At 37.4% G+C, this 20,482-nt stretch overlaps 1 protein-coding gene and 1 long non-coding RNA gene across 4 annotated transcripts in view; both read left to right on the forward strand.

Annotated features, from left to right (window-relative positions):
• LOC129565826 (uncharacterized) overlaps positions 1–20,482 on the forward strand; it is a 115,307-nt gene that overhangs the window by 55,532 nt on the left and 39,293 nt on the right. The window lies entirely within an intron of this gene.
• LOC129565844 (uncharacterized) lies at positions 4,218–20,031 on the forward strand. The gene is made up of 2 exons (XR_008687663.1): positions 4,218–4,447; positions 12,441–20,031. It is a non-coding gene; the product is annotated as an uncharacterized LOC129565844 (long non-coding RNA).

Genomic DNA, 20,482 nt, shown 5'->3' on the forward strand with positions numbered 1-20,482 from the left:
AGAGAGAGAGAGAGAGAGAGAGAGAGAGAGAGAGAGAGAGAGAGAGAGAAAGATCATTTTGTTTGTATATAAACTGAAGCTCGGTAATAGCTGTTGGCAAACAAAAGTGGCAAGAACAAATTATGCGCTATGTATTTTCTGGCAAGTCAGTATACATCTCCATAATTTTGTGTGTGTACTTCATATTTAAGCCGATGGCATTTCCATTTTCGCCGTCGAAACAATGTACCGAAATGAGATTTAGTGGATTTGAAATGATGAATAGAATCCTTCGGACGCAGATGGGAGGCTTGCTTTCTCTCGCTACACACACACACACACACACAAAAACAATTCAATTTCGATATCAATGGCAAGAATATAACGCGGCATAAAACACGTTGTTTTCGAAAATGTTTCACGGAAATACAGTAGGCCAGCCAAGCGATCCATCATTGCAGCAAGTAAATTTCCACAACGAAAGAATCAGAAATATTCAATTTGCAGAATGTTCGCTCTCTTGCTCTCGTTCTCTCTCTCCAACTCGCTCATTCTCTTCGAAAACCATAAAGATTTAATGGACACTTCATAAATTCGACATCATAAATTTCCAGTGAATTTACTAACAGTCATAACCACAATGAGCAATTGATGCACATAACAGTGAACAAAACAAAAACAAAAGTATGTTGAGTGAATGAGAGGGAGAGCAGAAGAAAAAATTGCAAATGATTTTTGAGCGCTACGAGAAAAAAAGAGCGATCAACTGATGAATACAATGTTTGGCTTTTTGGTTAGCAGCCAACATGGCGCCCACAGTGCGAGAGTTAGACCTTTCTCTCGGTGCTGCGATTAATTTTTGTGTTGTACGCCGTTTGCCGATGGGATAGCCGGATATTGTACGTGGAATGCATTACATCATCTAATTCAAATGCCCCCTTAAACCGATTTCCATTCCCATGAACAACAGAACAATTTCAACAAAAGCGGCGACGACGGCGGCAGTGACCACGCATCAACTCGTTCGTGTATCTAGCGAGTAGAGCGCTAGTAAACGTTTGTAAATTGAATTTAATGAATTTTATGTCTAAACCATTTACGAACAGAGGCACATCCATACATACATACACACACACATACACTTTCGCGAAGCGCACGAACGAACGATGGACGGACAGGCGACCGAACAACAAGAACGAAAGACATGTGAAAAACTGTGCAAATTGTTCAACCGAAATGCCAATAGCACATATTGCATGATATACGGCCAACCCCGTCGGTTTTTGGACCGTGCACCAGAGCGAAAGAGTGGTTGCAAAATGTACTTCTGTAATGTACATTATTAAATTGATCGTTTTTTTTTCATCCTCTCTGAATGACTTGCATGTGCAAATATGACTGTGTGTGTGTGTCTGTATCTATGTCAGTTTTTCTGGGTTTCAACGTTCGTTTTTTTTCTTCTTCATTCGTTCAATTCTCCGTTGTTTCATTTCATTTCATCAACACAATTTCCAAATATTTCGTTCGGTGTGTGCATTTTGAGCAGTTTACATGCATTTGGAACGAAGATTCACAGCCAAAAAAAAACGGCAGAGCCAAAAAAACGACAAAGAAAATGGACAAAAGGGCGAAATGTAAACAAAAGGCTTCAAACCACAAAAACGAACAAATTGCTCGTGTTTAATGGATAAATGGCCGAAATAATAGCAGGCAAACGATCACTATATAAAGTGAAACAAATGCGAAAATGAAATTTCATTTAATAATATTTTCATTCCCTATCTCCCAGCTGAGTGGCTCGTTCTTTTTTACATTCATTTTCTTTCTCCATTGAGTGGCATCGCATTCGTTCTTAATGAGAGTTGTCCAGTGCAGAGGTAACCTGGCAATCCATGGTTTCCAAAGTTCAAACAAGCGCATTTGTTTATTTTGGAGCGTAAAATAAGCGGAAAATGATTTGGTTGGTTTGAAGCTTCGAATTACGGGAAACGAGAAGATTGAATGCATCGGTGTATAATTAACAAAACGGAAATATTGAACATTCTATAAAGAACATTTTCGTGGAAAAGCTCTAGTAAATACCCATTAAATTTTTTGAATAAAACATGCAGTTCGTGAGTAGTTAGTAAGCACCTGCAGATGAGTGACTTCCCGAAGCTAATGAATGTAACGAAATTTCCGTGAATTGCAATGAAAACTGTGTCAATTCCAATGGAAAATGATGTATTATTAAAATCTCATCGTTGCCCAGCGTGAAACAGCAGCTGGCGCAGCAGCGTCGAGAAATAGTGTGCGTGTGTGTGTGTGCTGATTCAATATTGAATTTAGCGAAACAATTGGATCAGTTTGCCTCCTGTTGAGCGCACATCTTTCTTTTGGAACGAAGCGAAGTTCAGGTAAAAATTCATGTTCGAACGATTTACACATGTCATGCAATTACTGTCGCATTGCAAACCCCCTCCGTCATCGCGTGGCAACCGTAAGAACAAAGGAAATAGCAAACGTCGTGCACACCAAACTTGGAGCAATTTTCACAATTCACACACGGATACAGTTCTAGTGACAGTTTGCCACGCACTTGTTAGTTAGCGACAAACGAGCTGACTTCCGTGCAAACGTATTTTGTCAATGATTCATTGTACTTTGCCAATCGGCAATGAATTTCGTGCATCACAAACATTTATCCATTTCAAGAGGCCGAACATTTTGTGTTGCGTTTTGTTCTGTTTCGTTGTTTTGTTTTTGCATTCTGGCCTTTCTTTTTTATTGGCATTGTCAACATGACCCATTTTCGACAGCGACACATGTAACCTAATGGCTCAACCATGTGAGATAACATAGAAGATCGTTTTCGAGCACTTGAATTTTACTATACAACTTCAGCAATTTGCTGTACAATTTTCTTGTGAATGTCCTCCGAACGGAGCACATCCATTGGCTGGCTGGCTGGCTGGTTGGTTAGCATCAAATGGAAATGGCATCGTCAAAATATGACCAAAAGACATGAAACAAACAGATAAAGCAACAAATAAAAACCTATGTTTAATGCTAGGTTTAATGTCGCATTATAATATGACAGAGTAGTACAATGTTGCTGGTTATGTTTTGCTGATCGAAACGGTTGCCACATTTTTCGAACACACACTTACATTAAACTAGTGCAATCGAATGGATTTTCTCTCTGTGTCTGTAGTTTTCTCTTTTCCTTTCACTCTTTTCCAATTTTGGAGAGAATCGCAATTTTTAAATAAAATCCTCGATGAAAAGTTTTCTGTTGTGCGACGAAGAAGGGCGAAGTTATCAAGAAGTGGAAGAAACGAAGTGCGAAACAGCATTAATGCATTTATAAAGAACGATTTAATATGAACGAACAGATAATTGATTTGGATCGTTCGTATCGATTCCACACACACACACACACACACACACACACACACACACACACACACACATACTGTTCGGAGGGAGAGAAATATAATCAGTTAACGATGAATGCATCCCTCGAAGGGACATTATTCGTAACGACGACTCAAAAGAAATAAAAACGAGCATGCGAATCGATTGATTGCTCGTGTTTTTTTTCCTCTTTCGCAATGTTCGTCGTCGTTGTACGCGTTGCGGGCATCAAATAAAACCAATCATTTGGGGTGTATCAGTGTATCGATAACACGAAAATCGTAACTAAAACGCACTATAGCAGCGTGTAAATATACATCCACGCACACACACATACATACAATTTATGTGTAATAACAGCGTATGTATATCGTTGCCAACTATCATAGTTTCAATTGTTACAAGCGCTTTTGTGCACCATACACATATCGCCGCTGGCTGAATTCACCGTAGTCCACATCTGAAACGTGTCGTTTCACTCAAGCACAGCACTGGAAAGTTGAGTGAAAATGTTGAGTACTTTCCATTTCGTTTTGCTCGTGTATCGCTTCCACGGTGTTCCTGCATTTGTCGCGGATTCATCGTTGGAAAACGAATGAGTGCTCTCGTCTGCGCAATTTAAAAGGAGTGTCAACACACTTTTGTTGTCGCAAAGACCGGCCGTTCAATTGAACGAGGCAAAGTTTGTTTTCCTTTTTTCCGACTTTCTCTCTCTCTCTCTCTCTCTCTCTCTCTCTCTCTTCCAACTTCCATGCAGAGTGAAAACACACATTTTCCAGCCAAGAGAGATGAGCGTCTAGGTTTGCTGCCACCAAATATTCAGTTTATTGTTGCATTTCGACGTGTAATGATGTTCGTTTGGCAGCACAGCATCATCCTTTGCTTACAGAATCGCTAGAAATAACAAAACACTCGCAATTTCTGGCCATTCCGAATTCATTGATGTGTGTTGCTATTACGGTCATTGTTTTTTTTTCCCGTTGCTTTTGTTTTTCGTCGAGTGCTCGCGTATTAATGTCGATTGAGTGTGTGCGTTTTGAAGGCCGAAAGTTAAAAAATAAAACAAGTTTAGGTATAAATTTATGACAGCTGCGAAGTGATGGATTTTTATTTAATCGGTTTTTTTGATGCTTTTTTGTGTGAATCTAACGAGAAAAAAAGGAAACTTTATGCAGATAGCTCGAAATTAAATGCACTCTCAAACTGTGTTAATATTCAATTCAGTTCAGTCATTGAAGTTTTGCCATTTTAAATCGCTAGGTTTCATCGTGGTGCCAAACTTTTCTCCCCTATCTTCTACCAGATCCACTCGCCCCAAATCGTGTCCACTTCTTTGCGCGTTGCTCGTTTCGTTTTGTTCGTGCGTGTTTTTTTTTCTGATGTCTGATGTGGTTTTGAAGTTTCTCCATTCTCGTGTTTTGGCACATTTTTCTACACCACTCCTTTGACACACTCCGCTGCGAAAGTTAAATTGAAGTGTCAGCAAATTAATATTACAAAACGGGTGGCCGAATGGTTTGAGAGGGGAAAAAAAGTCCGACACTTTGTTCGCTTCGAATTGAAATTGCCTCGGAAATCCGTTCCATATGTTCAGTTCAAGTGCTGAGTAATTGTAAAATTCCGTTGTTTGTGCCGTTCGAATGGGATTATTATCGTTGGTGCTGGCGCATGAAACGACACCCAAGAGGACAATTGAACAGAACCAATTGAAATCATGTTTGGAAAACTAAATCGATGCAAAACCTTTCACTCAAACGAAAAGTACTTGGAAAATATGAAATGACCTGAAAAATGGCCCCGTAATCTCCATGTATTTATTCTGATGTAAACGGATTTTTTTTGCTCGTGGTAAACAAATCTGCATTTTAAATGTTATAAACAAGTGAATATAATCATGCAAATTTCTTCCTTTATTGGTTTTTTTTTGAAAAACGGAAAAATTCCATGCACCAGTAGTGATAAGATTACGTGTTACAAAACATTTTCTTTTTTTACATCAAATCCATGGCAATATTGAAAATTCCAGAAAATCGAAAATGCACGCGTGTCATGATCGAAGTGTGAAACTATACTGGCACACCATTCCAATGTGAAAATATGCATCCGTTTCGTGTCAACAATTTAAATTCCAATTTATTTCATGCTTGTGATTATTGGGCGTTTTTGACACAGAAATGTGATTACATTGCATTTATTATTTGTTTTCAACGAAACAAATGTCGAAACGTTCATATTTTCTGGAAATCACACATTCCTTTTGATACGCCAGCCTGATATAGTTCACTCATTCACCACATTCACATTGGAATTTCAATTTTGAATCGTTTCGATATTGGATTTTGGAGAGATGATGCACAAAATTGATGCATTTTGATTCGAAACACCGTATGCACACATGCTATCTGGTCGCACACGTTCTACCTGAACAAGGGAACTTTCAAATCTGAGCCAAGATTAATATACTGTCTAATAGGTTTCTGCGGTTTCACTTATTCATATGTGCCCGAGTGCCTGAGCTGCGATTCCAAAGCGCAAAAATCAAACCTTGGCTGCAACCAATGATATACTATGCACAATGAGAAGTGTTGAGAGAGGGAGAGCTTGAGCCAGAGTAATTTCCGCCAAAAACGTAGAACCATTATTGATGGTTTCACTACGCATCATGATGCTATTTTCCATCGAAAATCCGGCAAATACCATTCGATTTATCATTGCATTAAAAGCTCTCACGCTCTCTTTGTTGAAGTGACTTGTTGAGGAATTCCGAAATTCAAATATTCTCTATGAAACGAAATATATTGGGTTTTTCGTGTCATAATGATGCTGATTATTCACTGTAGCCTCATTACAAATCAGCCCACTTGAACTGGTTCTCTCCCTCACTCTCTCTCTCTCTCTCTCTCTCAGCTTGTTCTGTGTTTCAAGAGTGCTCTCATGAAATTGAACCGAAAGATAAATCGACATTTCACTTTCTGTGCAGGAATCGAATGACCAAAACGAAAGCTCGAAAGGAATTTACAATTTGTTTGGACAGTCGCCAGAATTTCAAAATGAGACTCAAATCGGTGGAAATACAAGCGAAAATCGTTCGTCTCTCTCGAATCGGACAAATGAAATAGGTCATAGAACCTGTTTTAACGATAATTTGGCAAAGAGTGTGAGCCACTTAAAAATCTTTTGTGTCTGTTTTTTCACTCGGCAGAAGTAGGTGGATGGTGGAGAGAATTTTGTTGATGTCAAAAGCATACTTTGCATTCATGAGCGTTCAAACTTCCATCGATCGCTGTTTTATTGTTGACAAAAATCTGCTACGCAATTTGATCCAAATGCCTGTCTCCCACTCACTCCCTCTTGCCCGTTCATTCGCCTTTTATCTCTGCATGAAACATCATTCGATTTAGAAAAATCAATCAATTTTCCGGTTTTGCTACAAAACATACTTCCATTGTGCGGCCAATTCAATGCAAAGATGCTCCTCTTACGTACGCCACGCCAAAACTCATTTTGTAAATAAATTGCGATTTACGATGGTACATTTATTTGCCATTTGTAAGCGATTAGATGTATGGCGCTGTAATGAGAAGATAAACACTTCATCTTAATTACAACACACAATTTGATTTGTAGCGGAACTATAAAAGCTGACAAAATCATTGATGGCATAAGAAAAAAAAATGATGCGTGTCCTTCGCAGTGATTCGGTTCTGTGAGCAATAATAATGTGCTTCTGCTGCTCTTCACAACTAGATAGATGACGACGACGACGGCGATGACTCGAATCACGAAGAGATGTACGGAATTATTTGTAGTAATTTCATTGAAAATTTGCTGCATGTTATAAATTATGATCAATTTCATTAAAACGTTTAGTTAAACGATACGAAGAAGAATAAATCTGGCATGCGAACAGCACAAAACAGCTCAGCACAGCATATCAAGCAGAACAGCCATAGCAATTTCGAGTGGAATGTTGAAAGAGAGAACATAATACTTTGTCAAAATGATTTATGAATATTTGAACCATTAAATGACGCTCGAGGAATCCAGCTCAGCACCAAAGGTCGGTCGTCTGCTGATTCGGCTGCTATACAAGTCGAAACAACTGTAAATGAGTGAACGAATCTTCTTGTGCTCATTTTTCACCAGTTTTATGACATTTCTACTTTTCCGTGATTTTTAATAGTTAATTTTATATCCTCGCCAGACGACAGTGGAGAAGGAAAAAAATCCAGAGATTCACATTGATCCCAACGAGATGCAATAAAAAGAATACGATGTAATCCTTTTCTTGTCGCAACACACTTTTGTGTTACCATATTTTCTTTGGGTATGTGGCATCGCTCCAGTAAAAATGCACGGCGATAAGCATTAACATTCACGGAAGACATTAAAACAGGCGACATAAGACGACGTGTAATCTGAAATTTTAATTTCGAAGCACGTGAGTGCTCCGTTTTCTGAGCTGTGCTCGTTTTTTTTCCTGTTGCTCTTGTTCGTAAACTAACCGACATCGACACGGAAATCCCTCGATGAAACTCAAACTAAAATCCATATGAACGGGCTTTCGAATACGACAGTAGTGCTGCGTGTTACAGGGTTACGGGGCCGATGTTGGTGTTGGTGTTGGAGTGCAATAAAAAACCGAAGCGAAAACTAATATAAATTACGTTGAAACTGCGAAGTCGTTCGAAAAACTTGACACTTTATCTCCATGTTATTATGAATGAATGGAGTGTCTTTCCTGCTTCGAGCGCAATTTTTTGAAACTGTGTGTGTGTGTCTCTATGAAATGAGTTTCTTTCCTCTCACACTCACACATTCCTTTTCTCATTCTTTCTATTGACATTTGTGCTCTTTTGCCATTGTGTATACAAAAGCATAAAACTACTTTGCAAAACCGTGTAATTTAACCAGTATCGTGCATTTCCTGTGTTCGATGCCATCGAAATGATGAATTTCAACAATGTTCTCTCTCTCCCTCTACCTCAACTTCTCCCCCCTCTCCCTCTCTCTCTGTGTGTGTGTGAGAGCTCTTGTTTGCATTCATTTTGCATCGTAGCAAATGCCATTTCACCGTAAGATTAGGTGCCGTTCACTTGATTTTTCACGGTGAAAATAGAGAAGCAAATAATTTGCGATACGTTTCGACGAGCGCTTATGGAAATGAGAGAGTGGAAAATGCTTCTATCAATATCAATACGGAGGTTTTGTTGTTCAAACACTCTCTATCTCGCTCTTGCTGTTCGCTTTTCTGGTTGTGTGACGACGTTCAAGCATTGGATCGCATGGAAACTTTACGAGATTTGAATCCATTGTCAACATTATCGCAAAAAAAAGTCAGTCGAAGGGGGGCAACAGAAGCGAATCGAACCAATCATAAGCTAACATCTCAATTTCCAATTTAAGTCGCATTTTATTTTTTTGACTGTACGACAAAAAAAATTCAATCATTCAATCAGTCAAATTCGAGTACACTTGCTGGTTTGATTGGCAATATTGATGCATGCATCGGCACACACACAGAGAGGTTCCGAACAACGGAATGCACAACATTCGTGAGCTAAAATGTGGAAAAGACTCACTGACAAAAGTAATCGAACCAGTTGGAGTGTGCCTTTCATTAGAGAGCATGTAATCAAAATGAAAATTCATCAACAGCCATGTTTGCTGTTCATGAAATGAAAGGAAAAGGTCAATCGTATTGAGTTCGGATTCAAAATCAAGAGCGCCTATTTTTATGAACAAGGTTTACAAATTTCGTTCGAGGGAGAGAGAGAGAGAGCAAAGTTATAAAATCCAAAGTACTATCTTTCTTCTTTTATGTGCTCTAATAACAGATTTTCAAACAGAATTCGCTCAGAACCTAATCCGATATCCTGCTGCGCGTCGGTTTCTCATTGAAAGATTGTCCTTTTCTTAAATTCGATACACAGCAAAGAGATGAGAAAAAGATCAGATGAATAGATAAAATTGAATTGATTTTTGTTGAAAAATACATCACAGCAGAAACACACGCAAAAAAAACATGAAAAATCGACGACAACAAAATGATAAGCGAAAAATTCGTTACCAGATGATTTGAATGGTTTGGAGCGAAAATGTAATACAGAAAAGTTGAGCGGAAAAATGTCAAATGAAAAGGGATAGCTATATAGTTCACTATAGTTCACTATACAGTGTACTATATGGCTATCCCTTTTCCGCTCATTCATCATCGACATTTTTCCGCTCAACTTTTCTGTATTACATTTTCGCTCCAAACCATTCATTTGAAACTTCTCGATGCGAATAAATGGTCGAAAGTCTCTCTTTTTTCTCGTTCCAATGATTTTAGTAGTTCATTTGTCGTCATCGTTCGTTATGTTCGCTGCAGTAAATTTGATTATTTAATTTCGTTTCGTTGACAAGGATCGACCTTCCATGGGGGTCCTTTGTCAAAGTGGATTTAAAAGATTACATTTCGCTTCTCCATTCCCTATTTTATTGATTTCCAGCATTTTGTGCGTCATCAGCGACACTTCGCTCGGCTAGTTCCAAAAATACCATTCACTTCCGCAATCAACAATTTCGTTTTGGAGGTAACACATACAACGGGAGCGTTACAAATTGAAAAATTGCCGCCGCCACCACTACCATCATCATGCTAGGCTTTGCTCCCATCGATAAAATATTAACATTTATTATTTATTCATCACTCACGACAGTAAAGCGTAAATAATTCAACTTTGTTGAGAAATTATTCAAGCTCGTTACACGTTGAAGATATATTGTTTGGTGCAGAAAATGTTTAACACCCAAAGAAGAAGCAACATCCAAATAAAATTCCGCTCATTTTTCGCGCGACAAATTACCAGCGTATCTTACTAGATGCGATGCTTTCGAGTGACTGGTGACATACACACAAAATACCAGAAATAATTTGCATAATTTATTCGATCTACTTTTTTTTCGCATGACATCTTTTGCTTCCTTTTCAATATGTTGATGCTTCGTTAGCAAACGAAAAAAACTGGCACAATTTTCAATTCGCTCGGCTTCAAGTGGAATGAGCGCTGTGGGAAAAAAAATCCTTTACTTTTTTCCCACATCATCATTATGCCGTATGACAATGATGATGGGAAATTTCAAAATGATAAGCAGTTAATGCGCTTTAATACTCTGTTTTGCTGTGTGTGTGTGTGTGGCAAAATGTAGAACTCAAGTATGCCATCATGCAATATGGGTCAAATTATATGAATGAAACAATAATCCCACCAAAAGCATAACCCCACATAATGACCAATCTTATGAAATAATTAGAACAAAGGGAAATTAGAACATAGTTCGGACTTTTTTCCCATTTAAAGCCACCTGATCCATTTCTGGGGTATTAAAAATAAATGCCCCACATATAATGTTGTCATACATATATATATTTACGAATTTGTGGAGCACAAGTGTAATTTTTACTTGATGTATTGACAGCTTAAGCATTTCAACACTTTGCTCTCACATATTTCCTCTCGAATGAAAATCTCACACTCATCCTTTCGAGAAGGAAGAATGTTTTCGCCTCTTTGCCCATCAAAACAATGTTGTGCGAGAGCATTTCATCAAGAATTCATACATGATTAACGACGGTAATATAGAAAATACGACTTTCATTGATTTATCGAGATCGTTGAGTATTTGGAAGCACATTTTTGGTACCTCAACAGCGGGTATATCCACAGTTCTCTGCAACCTCCTCCCATATCGTTTACAATGTATTAAATATTAAAAGGTAAACTTGGTAAATTGATTAGAAATTTTAGGATCAATTATTCATTGGTGCTACGGAATATTGGCACGTTGCGACTGAACCATCGTGCGTGCGTTTGTACCAAAGGCAAGGCTTTAGATGACGAAGGCGAGTCGATCCGGTCCCAGTCATACACACATTAAGATCGAATCGGAAAAGTGTAATGTTCCGTAAAGATTTAATTTTTCCTCGTAGTTTTCCAATTAAGCTGAAGAGAGAGAGAAGAACAAGAGCTAATTGCACGGAGACAAGAGAAAGTGGTTTCACCTTTAACAATGAATAGTGCTATCGAATGAATTTGCGAACGTTTTGGCTCCATTGGAAATGCTCAAAAGCGAAAAAGCACTTTCAGAAATAAATTCAGGGAAACTTGTTACGGTTGTACAACATTAATATGACTTATCCGGAATGGTTCTGATTACAATACCACCACCACCACCATTACCTACGGAACACGATATTTACGTAAATATCTGAGGATATTGCAAAATTATGCTAAAGGCCACTCCATTCTTAAGAGTCCTTTCGCACAATTTCTTCATCTTGTGAAAAGCAAATTTCAGAAATTGCTCTTGCGTTCATCTACAGGATATGCTTTGAATGTCGTGAGAGATGTTGCTTCATGTTTCTCTGCTTCTCTGTTGCTCTGTTATTCTGTTGCCATGTTGAATTGCAGGCAACATAATTGACAAAACATAGACGAGAGGATTTGAATTTTATGTTCTATATAAGAAGAAGACGAAAAAAAAGCTCAAATACAAACAATAAACCGAGCCTTATTAACTTCCACCATTTGTGTTGGAAACGCTCCCCAAAAAAAACACCAAGATAAGAGTCTAATGAAAATCGCATTTAATTCGAAAGTTCTTTGTAATTTTCTCCCCGAACAGTGCCGAGCAGAGTTTACTTTTCATTACATGAAACAAAAGCAAATTTTTCTATAGATTTTGCGCTCCAGTTACTCTTTGTACGAAATAATTGTGCGCTGTATGTGAGAAAAACGATTATAATTTTTTTCCATTTAACTGTGTGCCAAAATAAAGAAGTTTCGAACACGGGGCATTGTGAGTAATCTTTTTCTACTATAGTTTGCATTCACAACGGATTCGTTTAAACTTTTAATATTAAATAAAAAGAATCGATTGGCAAAAGAACAATAAACGCACGGGTTTTTTTTTTCCTGCAAACAAATTCAAAGAAACGCGAGCGACACCAGTGCGAAAAAATGGCAAAACATTATCCGCATAATTTTAATTAAAATGTTTTTTTTGTTGACTTTTCAAAGCAGAAAATTGAAACGTCACTTGCAATCGAAAAGTTTAAAAGCGTTGTAGCGCTCGCTTGGCAAAACTAAATGTCAATAAAATCATTAAATTATATTCATTGAAACTGAAGTGTAAAAAAAAAGTGTTCGGTTAACCGCATTCTGGTTTTTAATTGAACGTAATCGAGAAGCGCGGGAGTTTGGTCAATCGGGCGCGGTGTGGGTGTCTCGTGTGTGTGTGTATGCGCGCGCGCTTGTGTTTTTGTGCGGTTTAATTGAAAAGGCATCAACATAGGTTGTCCACAGTCGGTACTGTTGTGTTCCAATAAGGAACCTACATCGTCCAAATCATGCACACCATCGAAGTCTGGCATTTGGTCACCAGAGCCCGAACTGCCATTGGAATCGCAGTGGGCTGATGGCATCACCGAAGGCTATTGGAACCAAAGTGAACCATGGGTATGTTTTGAATGTACACATTTTGAATTTATCCGATTCGTTTATTCAGTTGGGTTTTTGGTTTTCTGTTCATTTAAATTCGTTTGAATGAGCCAATTTAATTCTTAGTAAACTATTTGAAATGCTTGGTTAAATAATCAACACAATCAATAGAAGAAGGGGCAATTGTCTAATTGTCTACTCATCTAAATAGTAGCAATTGCTCAACTAGTTTTCAAATTGTTCTTCGTTTGCATTCATTAATTCAGGGAATTTCTAGTTTGCTACCACTTGCATTCATTGAGCAAGAGATGCTTTGACTGAAGAGAATAAGTGCATGGATATACGTTGTCGTCGACAGCGCACAATAGCGTAATACGAGCTGCGTGAGTGACACCAACAAAGCGTTTTACATTCATTCTACATAATAATGAAAATGATAAGAATTGCCATCATCGTCAGAGGCGATACGCTTTTCCTTTGTGTCGTGACACAGCGAGGAACTCTTCTTGTTTTTTTTCATTTGTATAAGATGCGCTGCTCTTCAAAAGTCTTCAAGGAGGGCAACGAAGTGCTGACGCTTTTCTAATGATTATAAATTAACTACAATTTAATTTTACGATTTTCTTGACGTCATGTACCACAACTTATACATTTTTTCATCTCGGCGCCCGTATTTTATGAGCTTTTTCGTTTTCCTCTTTCATCTTTGTAGCAGCAATGAGTTCATTCTATGAAGCGTTGCAGGAAATTGTGGTGTACGCCTTCGGTTTCAGCCGTGAAGTGGTATCCAAATTGGAAAATTCATCATAAAGAAACCGTATAATTTATTTATCATTTATTTGCGATGCTGAAATCCATCCGGTGGTAAACAAAATGAGGCCAAATCGTTATTTTTGAGCCGCAGAGAATCTCATTAAATGAGCGTGGTTTGTTTTTTTTTTTCTTTCGCTCATGTTTCTTCTTTTATTTGTGCGTTTTTGTCTCATATTGCACCGAATGCCACGAATATTTATTTGCGTTGCATCGAAAACGCTTGTAATTCAAGTTATGCCTTATCGCTGCCATTTCGAAACGAGCTAAACAGAATGATGTCGCATTTAATTACATGGCTTACACAGTTGTGTCATCGTCGAGCACTTTGTTTGTTGTCATCGTCTTTTGTTTTTGTTGTTTTTTTTTGTTCTTTCTCTGAATGAACGAAATATAAGCCTTTGACCTTCTGTTCAACGAAACCAAGTGGATAAACGTTTTTAAACCCAAACATGATCCAACTTGCGCTTTTTTTCTACTTTTCGGTCGATGTTTTTTTTCTCTCCTATCTTCCATCAGATTTATGGTTCGTATCGCAAATTTTCATTAGCGCTTTGAGTTGATGATGCACAACGCGGCTGCCAACCGACTGTGCAAAATACTTTTTGACGTTATCACGTATTTCGCGATGCGAAGAAAGTGTTTGTGCTGTGCGAAAGCGTTCAAGAACGAAAATATAGCGGCAGTTATCAATTCATTCAGTCAATTTCGCATTTTATGGCTGGCTTTCAACACGAAATTTATAATTTCCAACGAAACGATGTTGAACTGGGTGCTATTGGCATGCTTTAAGTTTAAAAAAGAAATCCATTGAAACGTGCGTTTCAGCTTATTGACCCGGAAAAAAAGTAGAAGAAGCTGCAAGTCATATTGGCATGTCACATTGGCTGGTGTTAGCTTTTGTATTTTCACATCTCGCAAAACAGCGATGCGAACGCATAATTCATGATTAAATTGCTTTTGTTGGCCATTTATTATATGGAAAATAACTGCTTTATGCTCGAAATAGCGATTGAATGCTGCTCGAGCAACCTCATCTTTCGCAAACACCACAAAACCATTCCACTAAGCCACCACAACGCACGACAAACCGTTTTCATGGAAATCATATTTGTCTTCAATTTTCTTTTCGCCTTTTTTTTCGACCCGCTTTCATTCCTCCGCTTGTTTACGTTTGAATGAAATTTTTTGCAACATATTCAAAAGGAGAATTCAAAAAGTACGCTCACCCTTTGCACTAAATTACACCAAAATCTATTGTACAAAGTGATGCTTTAGCGAAACGAACGATAATTCTTCCACATGACAACATTGAATGAGCATCATTGCTTATTTTTATCTCAATTCATATTGTATTCAGGTTCCTTATGTTTATTTGCTGAAGAAAAAAGCACTCCAAATTGATCACGTTGAACGATGTTTTTTTTAGTCTTTTTTTTCTACAGCCTACATATTCCACGGTAGACAAATTTCCTTCTGAATACGTTCTGATCAGGCGAGCTGAGAAGAAAAAGAAATAATGCCATTCGTTTGAGGAATTGAATTGAGGCAAAATATATAGAAGCGAAGCTAATGTCAATGATTTTGGTGTACCTTCATCAGTCGGCGTGTGTGAGTGTGTTGTCAAGCTAAAAATGGCAATACCGCGAAAAAGCAAGTAAACTGGATCTCGCGCCAAATTTCAATGAACGAAGGCCGACTTAAAAAAAATTCATAAAATCTGTACACGTGCCGTTGTATTCTCACCGTTACGACATCGTTTATATCCGTTTCTGTTTATATGCTGCTTGACTTTTTTTCCTTTCTTTATTTGCTCCATCTGCATTCTATCGTGCGCCCGTTTGTTAGCGCTCAAACACACATGCTATTTTTGGTATATTCGTTACATTTACATTATTTTTTATCGAGTCAATTGATGTGCTCTTGATTTTTCGTAACGGTTTTCTTCTTCTTCTTCTTATTCTTTTTTTTTTGGTTCGGTGCCCGTCGTTGTCGTTTCTTTGGGAACAATTCCCAAAGCGATACGTAAAGCTTATTGCCTCACATGCTTTGTGCGGAGAGCTAAATCGCATCATGCAAGGTTCGTGTGTCGAACGCGAAGAAAAAAATTCGCTTGGATTTCGAAAGGGAAAAAAGCTCTTTTACATCTCTTGCTCTTCATTGATGGCATTATTGTGTTGTGTATTTTCCATTGACTCGATGAATTCCCAGAAATTTGGCAAAATACTCAAAGCCAACATCAAGTTGTTGTGTTCTCTCATTTTGACTATATAATAGAGAAAAAGCTAAGCGCACAAACATCACCTCATTGTACAAAGTGGTATGAGCTTACACGGCACTCAATGTATCATCATCATCATCATTGCCGTCGCACATAAGGAATGTAGTATGGGAAGGATGAAACAAGCGCGCCCATACCTTGTAATATATATATAATCGAATAAAAAAAGGGATACAAACAAAAGAGCCGAACATGCGAAAGCATGACAAATTCCCAGGCAGAAGAGAGCGCATGAATCGAACGGAAAACACATATCAGTCCATTATGAGAAGCGGAAAACTGTAAAAAAATAGAAAAAAAAATCCCGTCTCACACAATTCATGCCCCCCCCTTCCTCACACGCTTTCCCACTTTCTATCTTTGACTACGCATAACGTGACGTTGCTATCTCTGCCAATTCAAATTGCTCCCAGAGAACAAAGCCACCGAACTGATTTCAAAACTTCGTTACGTGTATTGTGTTGCCAGAGATAAATCCGTCGTCCTTGATTCAATATTTTTGTCTTTCAGTCGTGTGTTATGATTTTACTCTATGTTTCGATACACAAATATACACATATATTCATTCGTTCATAGTGCTTCATGCATGGGAGGTGCGAGCGAGCGAGAGTTGAAGACGCTTCCGCCGTGCAATGTTCGTTACTAAGTTTTCAACTCGTATCTCTTCCGATTGCAAGCATGCGATTCAAATCACGTGCTTTTGAGAGCATTTCTTTATATTTAATGTTCACCTCCGTCGGCATGGGCTGTGCACCGATTCATTTTATTTATTCTCAATTCCTTCGCCCATATATTTTACGTTCCGTGGAATTTGTTTTTGATGTCATGTTATGCTTCTCGCTTCGCCTTCTCCTCAGTTGGTTGGTGTGTTTGTTTCTTTCCCTCAACTTTTCTACAACATCAAAAGAACACCATTTCTCTGTTGTCGTTGGTGTGGTTTCGAAATAGAACGTTGATATCTGTTGATTTTCTACATTTATCGTTCAAATGGAAAATAATTGTGTAGTCTCAAGCAAAACTCGACGGCAGCAAATTCAAAACGGATGCATAGCGAAGAAACATAACACAAAAAGCCAAGTGAGGACGAACGCTATTCATTTGAAAGCCAACCGGGGTCTTTTTCGTACGAAGTTCTCTCGTTTATGCTGCATTAAGTCATTTCCAAGCAACTCGACCGAATGCGCGTCGTCGGCAGCAACTGAAACGAAAAAGCGACACACGAAAACAAATGGACAACGACGAAAATGGTTTTCTTTGCTTGTCATTCCTCCGATTTTAACTTGTCTCCTTGCTTTTCTCTCTCTCTCTCTCTCTCTCTCTCTCTCTCTCTCTCTCTCTCTCGTTGTAGTCGCAGTTTTTCTGAGAATACTTTCATGCCAACGCATTTTACGGTGACTTATACAAAATTCCAAAATACTCAAGAGTTTGTCGCTTTTGTGCACGATGCACACACCAATTTTCTTTTCCTTGCTCGTGATTCGTTCAAATAAAATTTTTGCTATCGCGAAAGTTTTCTGGTACAATTAAAAACTGTAAAAGAAGAAATGAGAGCGAGTGGAAGGAAAGCGAGAGAGAGGAGCGAGAGAGTTGCAGAGCGGAATTTGTGTGAATGTGACGCTTTTTGCACGACATTTCGACCTCTTTGCGATTCATTTTCAAGTGATCTCAACATTTTAGTCAAATGAGGATTGTGATGTCAGCGTTTTTTCTTCTTTCCAATGCGTACAATGTCTTCGACTTAATGGATATTTTTATGGGTTTGAGTTTAAATCTTTTTTTTTCCCGAGCGTCTTTGATTTATGAGGGTATAAAAAATGTGAAAAAACTACACAACACATACACACACAAAGTCAAGCGCAGCGGCACTGTGTTGCAGCGCCCAGGCAAAATAGATTTAAATGCTTAAACAAGCCCTTTCAATGTCTGCTACAGACGTAGATTTCTCTGTAAATCAACCGTTAAAATGTGATTCGTCATCGCCGAGCCAGTGATAGCATCTTATAAATATTTTCCATTCGGTTGTGTGTGTATTGAGAGAGCCATTCCACTTTGGGATGCTCATAAGCTTATCACAATCAGCATACAGAGATATTTCAGACATTTTAACTCGATACAAAGAAAGAATAATAATATGAACCGAACACATGTCATTGAAATATCTACTTGAGCGTTCATATTTGTAGGTAACATTCCACTTGACTTGACTTGTTTCCGTTGAATTGGAACTTTGTGAAATCGTGCTCCGCTAAATTGGTTTTTGTTCTGCTTTAGCTTACCTTGAGATCGTTGAATATTTAAAGATGGTAAAAATAATAACATTCATCAAGACCTTCTTATTTTGACTTACTGTGAACTCAAACGTAAGTTAAAACAATGATGCAAACTAGCTGTATGTGATATACGTAAAGCATTTATGTCACAACTAACAGCGCCATCTAACATCGTAATGGAATTATTCCAATGGATATTTCTTTTTTTATTAGCGAATATTCACTTAAAAAGTGTAAAAAATAAAAATTGATAGATCAATATGTAGAAACTTTTAATTTGCGTGAGATTAATATTTTAATATTGTAGAGAAAAATTTAAAATTGAAATTATTACTTAGTCACTTCACTTGTGTACAAAAGTTCAAGTTTTAGTGCTTTGGGTAAAGCTATTGAATGAACGTTAGCAACTCCACGTATGTTTACATTCGATGACAGCTGTCAGTGATACATTGAAATATTTACGGGGTTATAACGTAAATGATGTTTCCACTCGCGAACAATATTTATATAGTAATGTTTTCATAAATTAAACAATCCTGTGGCATGATAATAATTCCAGACATGGATTTTAAACTGTTAAAACTACGGTGATGCTGACTGACTCAATAAACCGACTGACTCAGTAAACCACGGTTTTCAATGACGTTTAACAAATGAAGAAATGAATTTTATGGTATTCTATCATTTTTGCAAGTATGCGATGAAAATTGTGTGAAAAAGATGCACAAAATATGTTGTAAGTGCTGTTTGTGGTAATCAAACATGAAAATGTTCGTGATCTAAACAATACCAACGATGAATTTTTCATGCCGCAAAAGAACGGCAACCTAACCTCCAAAGTTTAGCGGCTCTATGATTGCACCGACTCAATCAAAATATTTCATACTGCGCATTTTTTTCTCATTAATTTGAAGAAAATTTTTATTTGACCAAATTATTTTCATGAAACAAACTCATTAAAAATTCAGGTTTATATTTTTATGTAAAACATATTCGAAAAAACCATGGGAGATTTATGCCTTGGGCGTTAGCACTACAAATTCTTCCAATGAATTTCCTTAGTTTCGGTTTAATGAGTCATAGATATGGTTTATCGAGTAAGTCGTTAGTCGCATATCAATAATTGTTGTGAATCCAATAAAAATCAGAATTATAGAAATAAACTGAAATAATCATTGATTTCTTATGAATTTCCTTTTTTACCTTATTAATTGGATACTTATGGTTTGGGCGTTAGCACTACAAATTCTAGCATTGATTCAGGTGTTAGCCTTTAGTCAATGTTCGATGTGAACTCAACAAAAGTCAAAATTACTGAAATAATCATTGGTTTATTATAGCATTTTTTGCTTACTTTTATTTTCAGAAAATCAATGTAAAAATGTTGTTCTTTACGCATAATTATACATAAAATAAAGTCTGCAATTCGAAAATTTGAAATTTCAAAGTACGCGCCATCATCACTGACTTTGACAGCTATGGGATTGAAGTATCTACCGTTTTTGAATTGTATTATTTTTTATTACGAAGTTAAACAAAATTTAGTTCGAGTTTTTCTCAATCAAGGAAAAATGCATATTCTTATGACTCACTAAACCGAATCAGAAATAAAAGTAATTGCAACATTCCAATTTGACGGATGGATCAAGCGTTTCGAACGTCTGAACGTTTGATCGTTTGAACGTTTTTTTTTAATGTTTTGAAGCTTGACCGTAAGCATCATAGCTTTCTTCTAACGATTGTAGATGGCGCTATTCTTGTGCGTGTCACTTAATTTGCCTCATTGGTTAAAACAATACAAAGAAAGAAACGCGATCACACATGAAGCAAATCGAAAACCGGTGCTACAGCCAATTAATTTCACTTGTAATAACACTCATCTTGAGCAAATACTCGAATCAAACCGTTTGCGATTCAATAATCCCGAACTGTTTGCAAAGTAAATAGAAATGCCTTTTGTACGATATATATGCAAAATATTCGGATCCTCATCAATAAAACGATTTCAATTGATGTTTATTTTAGTTCTAATGAGAAATTCCGTGCTGAATATCCAATTAATCGAACGAATTACGAGTCAAAGTTGAATAAATTCCGACCATAAACATATATGCAAATGTTTCAAAAAGCAATGGAATTTTAATGGTATGCCATTACTCATAGCATTTTATACTGTAATATTGAATTTAAAGGCAACGAGTTCATTCTGGGAATATACAATCGAACATTTTGCACATTAGTTTGGCTGTGAATTCTATTTG

The sequence above is a fragment of the Sitodiplosis mosellana genome, unplaced genomic scaffold (assembly GCF_009176505.1).
Source record: "Sitodiplosis mosellana isolate CC-2019 unplaced genomic scaffold, AAFC_SMos_1.0 Smas_scaffold_3, whole genome shotgun sequence".
NCBI classification, from domain to species: Eukaryota; Metazoa; Arthropoda; class Insecta; order Diptera; family Cecidomyiidae; genus Sitodiplosis; species Sitodiplosis mosellana.